General features: G+C 45.9%; 1 pseudogene across 1 annotated transcript; it reads right to left on the bottom strand.

Moving 5' to 3' along the window:
* Nucleotides 1-632: 632 nt before the first annotated feature.
* LOC310838095 (E3 ubiquitin-protein ligase TRIM11-like) lies at nt 633-11983 on the bottom strand (annotated as a pseudogene). The gene is made up of 6 exons (XR_014568665.1): nt 11176-11983; nt 9121-9400; nt 8484-8506; nt 7507-7628; nt 6948-6980; nt 633-1815 (listed from the first exon to the last, which is right to left on the bottom strand). The product of XR_014568665.1 is annotated as an E3 ubiquitin-protein ligase TRIM11-like (transcript).

The raw sequence follows: 11983 nt of genomic DNA, 5'->3' as shown, positions 1-11983 counted from the left end.
TGGTTCTCAAGGGAAAGCATGTGGGGGAGACAACAGGCAGGTTTCAGGCCTGGCAGGAGAGCCAACCAATCAGTGCCGTTTACCAACCTGGCCTGAGAAGGTAGACTTGGCATCATGACTGGCAGGAAGTCTGGCCAATCACTGTCCTGCAAACACTGTTCTACTTCTGGGGGGGGGGGGGGAGACAACACTTGAGGACTGTGTGGTGATGAGTGGTTGGGGCGAGGGAGAGCTTTCATTCGTTCCAGAACTAACTGAAAGTTATTGAAGATTCCAGAAGATTTCGGATACTGCAAGGAGCTTCCAGAAGGCTGGAAGTTTTTCTTTAGTAAAAGCCACATCTGTGAGAGGAGCTGCTTCTGTTCTTACAGCAACTGTATGAAAACTGTGTTTAGTCTGCATTGATCTGGCAAGCTGACAGAGGGGGAAGAGCAGGGCATTGTGGGTTGCAAAAAGCAAAGCCCAGAAAACTCTAAGGAAGAAACACTTTGGCAGATGAACTCTGTAAATGGGAACTGATATAAGTAAAAAAAACCTGCTCCTTTTGCCTTATGGGGTACCCAAGAGCCCTTATAGAGTCCTTTTGTAGGTTCTCTATTGGTAGGAGAAAATAACAGAGACCAACCAGAGAATATTGAGAAGCAAAGCAGCTAGTAAGCCTGATCTTTATTAAAGCTGTTGCAACAGGGTGCTCCCCTCACATGCAGGAAAGGAGGAGGACCCCAAACAAAGGTGTGCCCACCCTTATATAGACATTTTAAATTGCCCACCCTGGAGTCCAAGACCAACCCCCCCAGACACATCATACCTACATCACAGAAGAGGCGGTCTACAACAGAAATCTGAGTGCGTTGTTTATCTCCTGTCTGGCAAGTTACCTGATTGCATTATCTTGGTTTTGGCCACTCTTTTGTTATTATAACTACTTAATTCCTGAATCTAGCTCACAGGTCACAGGCTCACACACTGTTCATATCTTGAATGTGGGTTTGTGAGGAAAGAGAGAGAAATATTTGAGGTCAATTTGTTCAGGACCTGATCTGTGGGGTTTCAGACATGTGGTTTATATATACAGTTATGAACATTTAATTTTTTTATATATGACCTTAAAATTCTTATAATAGGAACCATTAAGCTTTTATGACCCGATCGTAAAATACTTCTGTCTGTAATTAACTGAATCTGTGAGTTACTGCCTTCGTTGTCTGGGTCAGAGCTCCTGAAGCGCTTTGATGTTGCGCATCGCTCTGCTGATTTAGGACAGGTGGCACAGAGAAGCATATTCAGCAGCGAACCTGGAACCTTGTCTGTCTCTACCCTCAGAGATTGTCAGGTGACCTTTGGCAGACACATAAAAGAAGGGCAGCAGGGTCTCTCCTGAGAAGGAGGCTGCTGGAAATGAGCGGAGAAGGGCTGCTGTATCAGCATCGTAAAAGGACACCCGTCTCCCTTCACAATTCAGGGCCACTCGGATCCTCTTGAGGTGCAGCAGAACATGGCGGTAGAAAAACTTGTACATACCACTCTTCTTCCCAAAAACCCAGATCCCTTCCATAGGTCCAGAAGTGAAAGCACCCTTCCTCTTCACAGACTTTCTGGCCACCCCCACCCACCACCCCTCCTCTCCTCCCACAGTGACCTCCCAGAAATGTCTGCCTGCTGTGAAACCCTCACATCCCAGCACATAGGTATATCTGTCAAATCTCTCAGGGTTGTCTGGCAGGTCTTGATAGACGTCTCCCTGTCTCACACTCTTTCGATCCTCAGACAGGATGAGGCGGGGATTTGCTGTGTCTGGATCCAAAGTTATGTTTTCTGTGGGGGCAGAGGAGGAAAGAGAAGAGAAACGACGTCAACAGGGAAGCTGACTTTTCTTTAGGCACGTGACAGAAATAGCATCCCCTCTGAAATGAACAGGGACTCCATGGCTCTGCATTCGAGAGAGGAATGTTCATCAAGTTCTTAATAAGGATTCTTGAAACATTTGCAGTTCTTTCAAGTGTTCAAAGTACTTAACACACATTATCTACATAGATCCCTTGCAACGACCCTGTAAGTTAAGTCAATCTTAGTATGCCCATTTTTCAGAGCGGAGGACTGAGGCTGAGAGACAGTGGCTTGTCTAAGGCCACCCCACCCCCACAGTTCATGGCAGAAGGGAGTCCAAGCAGTGATTCCCTAATTCACATCAATCTTTTACCTCACATCACATGGCAGACCACGCTTGATATGCCAGGTAAATCTGGCAGCAGGTGCTCTCACCTTCCTTGTAACCACGATTCCAGCTTCAGTTACATATTTAAAGTATGTTCTACCCCATCTTTCTAGGTAGTTTATAAAAAGGACAATAATACATAAAAATGTATTTATGTGCTCTGATTGATACTCCTGTCTAAAATGTCCTGCTCAGGATTCTTGACATGAGTGGTCAATCAAGAACAAACTTGATTATCTCTTGTGGTTTGGTTAGAGTGATACAGAAAATTGATAGTTCTACCCAGTGCTGTTTTTTATTTTAAAAAAATAATGTTTAGAGGTACTCTCAATTTGACTCAAGAAAACCACCATTTTATAGTTCAAATCGGAAAAAATAAATACAGTAAATAGACAAAAGTACAAAGATTCACAAAAATGTTTAGCATCCTCCCAGAAAAAAGCACTGGTTCTGTCTTTTAAATTGACATCTATTACATTGTTGATATTCATTGCTTCCTTTTGCTATGACTTGTTTTAATGCATTTACTGTTGCAACCCAACCCCAGGATAAAGGTTGAGATAGACTTTTTAAAACTACTTAAATAACTTTATTAAAGCGATCACTGCCTTGTCATGGTGAAGGGGCTTGAAGAACTCAGAGAAGCTATGAGCTATGCCTTGCAGGGCCACCCAAGATGGACAGGTCATAGTGGAGAGTTTTGACCAAACGTGATCCACCTGGAGGAGGAACCGGCAAGCCACTCCCGTATCCCTGCCAAGAAAACTCCATGGAGAAAGACAACAGGCATATAAAACATATGACGCTGGAAGATGAGCCCCTCAGGTCGGAAGGCGTCCAACATGCTACTGGGGAAGAGCGGAGGGCAAGTACAAGTAGATTCAGAGCTGATGAAGCGGCTGGGCAAAGCCGAAAGGACGCTCAGTTGCGGATATGCCTGGAAGTGAAAGGAAAGCCCAATGCTGTAAAGAAAAATATTGCATAGGAACCTGGAATGTAAGAACCATGAACCTTGGTAAGCTGGAGGTGGTCAAAAATGAGATGGCAAGAATAAATATTGACATCCTGGGCATCAGTGAACTAAAATGGATGAATTCAGTTCGGATGATCATAGTATCTACTACTGTGGGCAAGAATCCCGTAGAAGAAATGGAGTGGCCCTCATAGTCAACAAAAGAGTGGCGAAAGCTGTACTGGGATGCAATCTCAAAAATGATATAATGATCTCAATACGAATCCAAGGCAGACCTTTTAACATCATAATAATCCAGGTTTACGTACCAACTACCAGTGATGAAGAAACTGCAATTGGCCAATTCAATGAAGACTTACAACACCTTCTAGAAATGACACCAAAGAAAGATGGTCTTCTCATTATAGGAGATTGGAAATCTAAAGCAGGGAGTCAAGAGATTAAAGGAACAACTGGTAAATTTGGCCTTGGAGTTCAAAACAAAGCAGGACAAAGGCTAATAGAGTTGTCAAGAGAACAAGCTGGTGACCACAAAAACTCTTTTCCAACAACACAAGAGACGACTCTACACATGGACATCACCAGATGGGAAGCATCAAAATCAGATTGATTATATTCTCTGCAGCCAAAGATGGAGAAGCTCTATACAGTCAGCAAAAACAAGACCTGGAGCTGACTGTGGCTCAGATCATCAGCTTCTTATAGCAAAATTCAATCCTAAACTGAAGAGAGTAGGGAAAACCACAGCAAGATACAATCTAAATCAAATCCCTTATGAATACACAGTGGAAGTGAGGATCAGGTTTAAGGATTCAGATTTGGTGGACAGAGTGCCTGAAGAACTATGGATGGAGGCTCGTAACATTATACAGGAGGCAGCAACGAAAACCATCCCAATGAAAAGGAAATGCAAGAAAGCAAAGTGGCTGTCCAATGAGGCTTTACAAATAGCGGGAGAGAAAAGGCAGGCAAAATGTGAGGGAGATAGTGAAAGATACAGGAAATTGAATGCAGATTTCCAAAAAAATAGCAAGGAGAGACAAGTTCAAAATTGGGAAAGGAGTATGACAAGGCTGTATATTGTCCCTGCTTATTTAACTTATATGAATAATTCATCATGCAAAAGACTGGACTGGATGAATCCCAAACTGGAATTAAGATTGCTGAAAGAAATATCAACAACCTCAGATATGCAGATGACATAACCTAGATGGCAGAAAGTGAGGACGAATGAAAGAACCTCTTAATGAGGGTGAAAGAGGAGAGCGCAAAATATGGTCTGAAGCTCAACATCAGAAAAACTAAGATCATGGCCACTGGTCCCATCACCTCCTGGCAAATAGAAGGGGAAGAAATGGAGGCAGTAAGAGATTTTACTTTCTTGAGCTCCATGATCACTGCAGATGGTGACAGCAGCCACGAAATTAAAAGACGCTTGCTTCTTGGGAGAAAAGCAATGGCAAACCTAGACAGCATCTTAAAAGGCAGACACATCACCTTGCCAACAAAGGTCCATACAGTTAAAGCTATGGTTTTCCCAGTAGTGATGTATGGAAGTGAGAGCTGGACCATAAAGAAGGCTGATCGCCGAAGAATCGATGCTTTTGAATTATGGTGCTGGAGGAGACTCTTGAGAGTCCCATGGACTGCAAGAAGATCAAACCTATCCATTCTGAAGGAGATCAGCCCTGAGTGCTCACTGGAAGGACAGATCGTGAAGCTGAGGCTCCAATACAGTGGTGCACCGCAAGACGAATGCCTCGCAAGACGAAAAACCCGCTAGACGAAAGGGTTTTCCGTTTTTCGATGCGCTTCGCAAGACAAATTTCCCTATGGGCTTGCTTCGCAAGACGAAACGTCTTGCGAGTCTTACGATTTTTTTTGCTCCCCCCCCCTTTTCTAAGCCGCTAAGCCGCTAATATCCTTTTAGCCACTAAGCCACTAAGCCTTTAATAGCCGCTAAGCCGCTAATAGCGTTAATCCGCTAAGCCGCTAATAGGGTTGCTTCACAAGACGAAAAAACCGCTAGACGAAGAGACTCGCGGAATGGATTATTTTCGTCTTGCGAGGCACCACTGTACTTTGGCCACCTTATGAGAAGAGAAGACTCCCTGGAAAAGACCCTGATGTTGGGAAAGATGGAGGGCACAAAGAGAAGGGGATGACAGAGGACAAGATGGTTGGACAGTGTTCTCGAAGCTACCAGCATGAGTTTGACCAAACTCCGGGAGGCAGTGGAAGACAGGAGTGCCTGGCGTGCTCTGGTCCATGGGGCCATGAAGAGTCGGACATGACTAAACGACTAAACAACAACAAATTAAAGCCAAGCCCAGTAACACCTAGGAAGTGTCATTCCCACACGTCACCTTCAATACAGAGACACCATCCTGGCTCCCCAGACCAGATTGATATGACTCATCTTTCTCATCTCTGTTCCTCACATACAAAAAAAGAGGCTTGGAAATGTTGCCACGTTATTGTTGCTACAGAGATTTCTGGCTAAATAACAAAGAATTAGCTAGAAGGTGACTGGAGGCATGTCCCCACCACCACCACACAAGCAGGAAAAAAAGTCCTAGCTAAAGACAATGTTATTAGGTAAAGGTAAAGGGACCCCTGACCATTAGGTCCAGTCGTGGCTGACTCTGGGGTTGTGGTGCTCATCTCGCTTTACTGGCTGAGGGGGTCGGTGTACAGCTTCCGGGTCATGTGGCCAGCATGACTAAGTCGCTTCTGGCGAACCAGAGCAACGCACAGAAACACCGTTTACCTTCCCGCCGGAGCGGTACCTATTTATCTACTTGCACTTTGACGTGCTTTCAAACTGCTAGGATGGCAGGAGCAGGGACCGAGCAACGGGAGCTCACCCCGTCGCGGGGATTCGAACCGCCGACTTTCTGATCGGCAAGCCCTAGGCTCTGTGGTTTAACCCACAGCGCCACCCGCGTCCCAATGTTATTAGGAGTCTGTCAATAATAAAAACTAACGTTTGAGTGTATGGCAGAGGAGGAGACAAAGGGAGTGGAGTTTGGGCTCTGTCAGGTGACAGCATGTTGGTGGTCCTGGCTGCCTCTCTCTGATGCCAAACTGTGGACTTGCCTGTTGTGAATGTTTAAGCTCTGTCAATCTGTTGATATTGGCAAATAAAAAAACTCAAAAAGGATGAAATGCCATAAACCTCCAAAAGGAAACCTCTTTGTGTCAGTGGTTTCATTCTCACCCATGCTGCAGTGTGTGTGTGACTACTAGACCACATGCTCTGTGTGTTGACATTCCATTCTTTGGAAGCGTGAGAAACGGAAGATAGTCCTATGACTTCCTAATTCCGTCCTTTGTTTCCTGTCTGTTTGTTGCTCTCTCTCGGAGGAGAAGAGACACACCATAATGGTTCTGTTCTTTGTTTTGATCTTGTAAATAAATCACTAAACCCTGATGCTACATTGCCCTGGTCTTAGCTTAGGCTAACTCTGCTAATGACTACATGCATGTATTTTCGGATATATGTTGCGCCTGGATGTCCGGAGGACGACTGGTGCCAGCAAAGCACCAACACTTCTCACTGACAATAAAATCGGAGGAGTATAACACCCTGGGTACAATTTATCACTTCCTGAAAGTGACAAAAACCTGCATAGGAGACATGGAAAGTGGAAACGGGGACTGGGTGGTGACAGATGGGAGATCCACAGTAGTCTGGTCTTTTGAGAAGCAGATTCAATCACTCCTGAAATTGTGCCTCCTTTAAAACCTGAAATTTACCTTTTCGCAGCTCAAGTCCATATTCCATAGTGTCTGGAAGAGAAAAGGGAACAGAGTTTTAGCATCATGCCACTGTCTTGATTACTAATCTAGTAACGACAATACGAACTCATGAGACTGTAATTTAAAACTATCTGAAATCCGCCATGCTGACTATCCCTGCGTAAGCCAGGGCAGGGCAATGTCAAGATTCACGCCTGCTCAGACCTTAGAAGAGGAACAGGACCCCCAGAAGATCTTCCCATCAGCAACAACCTTCAGGAGATGTCAGGAGCTCAGGCTGCCATCTTGATAACACAGCACACAAGTCGTAATTAGCTGAAGATTTACAATCAGCCTCGGACGCCTATTTAGCGTTCCGCGTAAAGCTGTAATTGCAGAAGTAAAAGCAGCATAAGTTGCGACTTCTGCATATGAAAGTATGGCCACTAGACATTGAAAGAGAATAAATAAATAAAGCTTCCATTTTGCTGGCATGGCTAATATTTCGTATGACCTGGAGCCTGTCATGAACACTTCTAAACATCCAGTATAAAATATTTCAGCCCTTCTTTACTACCTCTGAATTTCTTCATGACAGCTTCCAGGAAGGGATTCATATCACAGAAGTCCCAGATCCTCCACTTCAGGGCAAGAGGAAAAGCCCCAGGGGGGTCCTTAAATTTCTGCTTTGCCTGAGACCTGGAAGGAGAAGAACAAAGTCAGACCACCAGCCGTCCAGTGAAAGTAGCTTTCTGACAAGACAGGTGTCTCATCCTGATGATAAAGGCATGATGGCTTGGGAGCATCTAGAGATCTCCTAACAAGCTGAAGGAAAACCGACACACAACTGCTTCCAAAACATGTTGAAGCTAATATATGAATATGAGATTGAAGGTAAAGAAGCTGATATATGCAAATTATTTTTTTTAAAAAGAAAATAAATTAAAGCAGCATTTTCTAAACATGGAAGATTTTCAAAATTCATGAGTGTTTGAATATGTCTGGGAGACAAGGCTCTCAGCGGCTACTCTTCACGATGGCTGGGTCAAAGGCAGTGGGCCCTCTGCTGAAACCACAGGAAGGGAAGTGTCCTCGGGGGCTCAGATCCTGGCATCTGGTTAGGCACTGTGAAAACAGGATGCTGGCCATGATGGCCCACCGGCCTGATCCAGGAGGGCCCTATTTCATGGTCTTATGTCTGCGGAAGAAACTGCAGGAGCTTGGAATACACTGGATATTTAAGAAAAACTTATAGTGAAGATATTTACAAGCCCCTTTGGAATGTCTCCCCTTTGAGTATCGCAGAGTAAATGAATCCGTCACAGAGAAGAGCCTTCAGAAATATGCAATGGAGAGGAATGAGGAACGGTTTCCTTCCCATGGTTGTACATGAGACCAATAGATACAAATGACGACGAAAACGTGTCCCTATTTTTGTCTGTCATTTTGTGAATGACAATGGTGTCCTAAACTATCTCTGGAAGGAGGGAGTGGACTGTGAGTTTCTCACCTGTTAAAGAATGTTCCTAGCATCAGGGGTTTTTCATCACTTACCTTTGCAAGAAGCTTCCAATATCCTGGAGCAAGGGAAAGAAAGAAAGAAAGAAAGAAAGAAAGAAAGAAAGAAAGAAAGAAAGAAAGATTTCAGTGGAGTCAGTTTTGCACAGAGCACTGTGATCAGTTTGTTATTATTATCATCAATTTTGTATACCACCCTTTAACTGCAGGCCTCTGGGCGGTTGACAAGATAAAATCACTATATAAAAACATAAAATTCATAATAAGTGGGGCTGGGAGGTGGGGGCCCTGTTATACAGTGATTCCGCTCCTTCCTCCTGGGCCGTGTCCTGAAAGTGGTGGTGGGGGATGAGTGTTCAGACCCCTGGGCTCTCACTTGTGGGGTGCCTCAGGGTTCTGTCCTCTCCCCCATGCTTTTCAACAGAGCTACTGGTTTTTAAGGCTTCCCAGAGACCTCTGGTTGGCCAGTGTGAGAACACGATACTAGAGTGAAGGGACCTGTGGTTTGATCTCGCAGATCCCCTTTTGTGACCACCCCAGGCCTTTCACCCATCATGTACCAATTCTTTTCCTTGCAGCAGCTTTTGGGGGGGTGGGGGCTAAGACATGTTATCCTCCTGCTTGTACTATGAAGCAGCACACTCCACCCTCTCGCATCAGGATGAGGCCTGACCTGCAGGAGTTCCCTCGCTGGTTCCTGAAGCTTCTCCTCCATCTCCCGGATGGTGTGTTCAAAAGAGGAGAGTTCTCTGGAGAGTCTGGCCAGCTGCTCCTCCCTTTGGGCTGCAATCTCCTTCTCCACTTCTGCCATCTGGGCCAGAATACGTTTCTCTTGTTCTTCCAGAAACTGGCGCAGTCGCCTGAACTCAGCCACCATCTTTTCCCTCTCTGCACCTGTTTGTTTCTGCAGCAAAGAGGTTGAAAGAAGAGAAGAGTGGGCCAAAATCAGGCATCTAGTCCAGTGTTTCCCAACCAGTGTTCCGCGGCACACTAGTGTGCCGCGAGACGTTGCCTGGTGTGCCGTGGGAGGGAGGCGGGCGAGTTGTATGTTACGCTTATAGATCTCACCCTCTATGGTACTGGGGGAGTAAGGAGCGGCAGCGGATGCGGCGGGAGCAACGGAAGGAAGCTCTCCGGCGGCTGCCGGAAGCTGGGAAGCGGCGCGGCTGCTGGCGGCGCTTCTAGTAGCTTCCAGGCGCGGCGAGAGAGTGAGGGCGAGGGGCGCTCGCCAGCCAGCCGGGCAGAGGCAGAAGCAGCGAGTCCTTCAGCGAGGCGCTAATGGCCAAGTGGGGAGAGGGAGATCCGCGCTGGATTGTGGAGCAGCGCGCGGATGCCACCAACGTCAACAACTGGCACTGGTGAGCGAGGGGGGCAGGAAAGGCAGCGGGAGCTGGGGGGGCGGAGGAGAAGTGGCTTGTGTTTGGCGGGGGGGGTGCAGCTCTTCCCCTGAGGGCTTTGGAGGAATAAGGGCGGCCGTGCTGCCACCGCCACACCCACAGCCACCCACACCCCCGCGGTTGCGGGGACGCGTGTCTGCTTCTCTCTCCCTGTCTCTTGCCTCTGACCCCTTCGCACGAGATTCTCCACCGCTTATGCGTATTCGCGCCGGAGTCACTTTCCTTCAGGTTCGGTGGACCTTACTCTCAAATAAGTGTGGTAAAAGATTACAAGCGCGGGGGGAGATAGAGAAACCTCCCTGGCCTGGTTTAACCTCCTTTAAAAAAAAATAATAACAGCTGGATCTGTAGAAGGGCAGCTAGTGAGAGTTTGGGTGCTTTTTGGCACAGAAAAAGAAATATGATCGCTAGCTACTTCTTTCAGATCAAGCTGCGCTGAAGTGCATGGGAGCTAGGGGCTGGTTAAAACAAACAAAAACGTTGGCAGTCTTTTCTAGGGGCCAGGTGCAGCATCTGGCAAAGCCAGCGAGTGCCTGCTGAATAAAAGTTTGCAACAGGGAGGCAGCCCCTCCACCTGTATCATAATCTGGTCTGCACAAGCACTCTCCAGAATAGGAAGCACCTTGTCAATTTTAATGGTGTGTTTGTGCTAACTAGCAATTCTGCCACATACAAATTAATGGCTGATTTGACAGCCAGATGGGTGGGGTATAAATAATTTATTATTATTATTATTATTATTATTATTATTATTATTATTATTATATGAACTAGAATAATTTTTGTGTGCTGCTGTAAGAAAGTCATTATAGCTCAGCATCAGTTGGTGGAAAGGACATGACTTTACAGGAGCAGGAGGAACTAACTGAACTGAGACAAAATCGTGGTTTCAAGCTAAGATTTGCTGATCTACCTTTGGACAGTTTTTGGTTGGAAACTGCCAAGGAGTTCCCCCTTCTGGCAAACAAAGCTATTTTGACATTGCTCCCATTTTCCACTACATATCTCTGTGAGTTGAGCTTTTCAAGCATGATTGCTATAAAAACTAAATACAGAGAGAGACTGAGAGCTGTTGACGAAGAGCTACGTGTGTGTCTTTCTTCGATTCCAGCCAGAATATCAGCTTTGTGTTCAGCCAAACAGGCCCAGGTTGCGCACTGAATAAAGTATTTTATAATTTTTCATATTTCTGTTTACTTACTATTTCATAATAAAGTAATTATAAAATACTATCTTTGTGTTTATTTGATTCCTATTAAAGAGTGTTACTTTATATATAGTCAATATAGGCACAGAGTTAATTTTTTAAACATTTTCTAATGGTGGTGTGCCTCGAGATTTTTTTCATGAAACAAGTGTGCCTTTGCCCAAAAAAGGTTGGGAAACACTGCTCTAGGAACCACCTTGTGGCTTTGGTGCTCCTTGGATCTGTCACACACCACACAAATGGGGCTTTTCTCCTCCTTGCAGAACAGCTTCAGGGGCTCCTGGTGCTTCTCGCAGACCCTTTCCTTTGTTTCTGCCCGCATTCTGGCTTTTTCTGCAACATTTGCCAGCGACCGATTGGGGATGAGGTTCTTTTGCTGAACTGTTTTTCTGCACTCAGGGCAGCAAGCCTCTCCTTCGGATTTCCCCCAGTACCGGGTCAGGCAGGCTCGGCAGAAGTTGTGCCCGCACTCCGGGATGATCACTGGATCCGTGAAATACTCCAGGCAGATGGAGCAAGTGGCTTCCTCGAAGAGATCCTTCACGGGGACCCCTGAAGCAGCCATGGCGGAGTCGTCAGGAAGAGAGTGAGTGTGAGAGAGAGAGCTGGTTTCGTTTTCTCTTTCTTGTGTCTGCAAATGGGCGTTTTCCTTTCCAGGAAATTCAGATGCGATTACTCAGGATCTCTGCTGCCTTGGAGTTGGCTGGAGTTCCAAGCCGCTTTGATATGGTGGAAATATTTGTTTATTTGTTTATTTTACGTGGAATACTCATCCTCCCTGCGAGAGCTGTTGGAATTTGTTGTGGTTTTGTTTACTATCAGCACGTCAGCCTCAGACTACTTTGGAAGCTAATGAATGAATGGCTGCCCCCCTCCCCCGCCTTGCTCCATTCACACGCATCTTTCGAGTTAGTAGCCAAGTCATCATAGCT

This window comes from Podarcis gaigeae (assembly GCF_964106915.1).
Source record: "Podarcis gaigeae genome assembly, chromosome: 2".
NCBI lineage: Eukaryota > Metazoa > Chordata > Lepidosauria > Squamata > Lacertidae > Podarcis > Podarcis gaigeae.
Note: the sequence above shows the minus strand (reverse complement) of the source record. Positions and strands in the feature narration are given on the sequence as shown.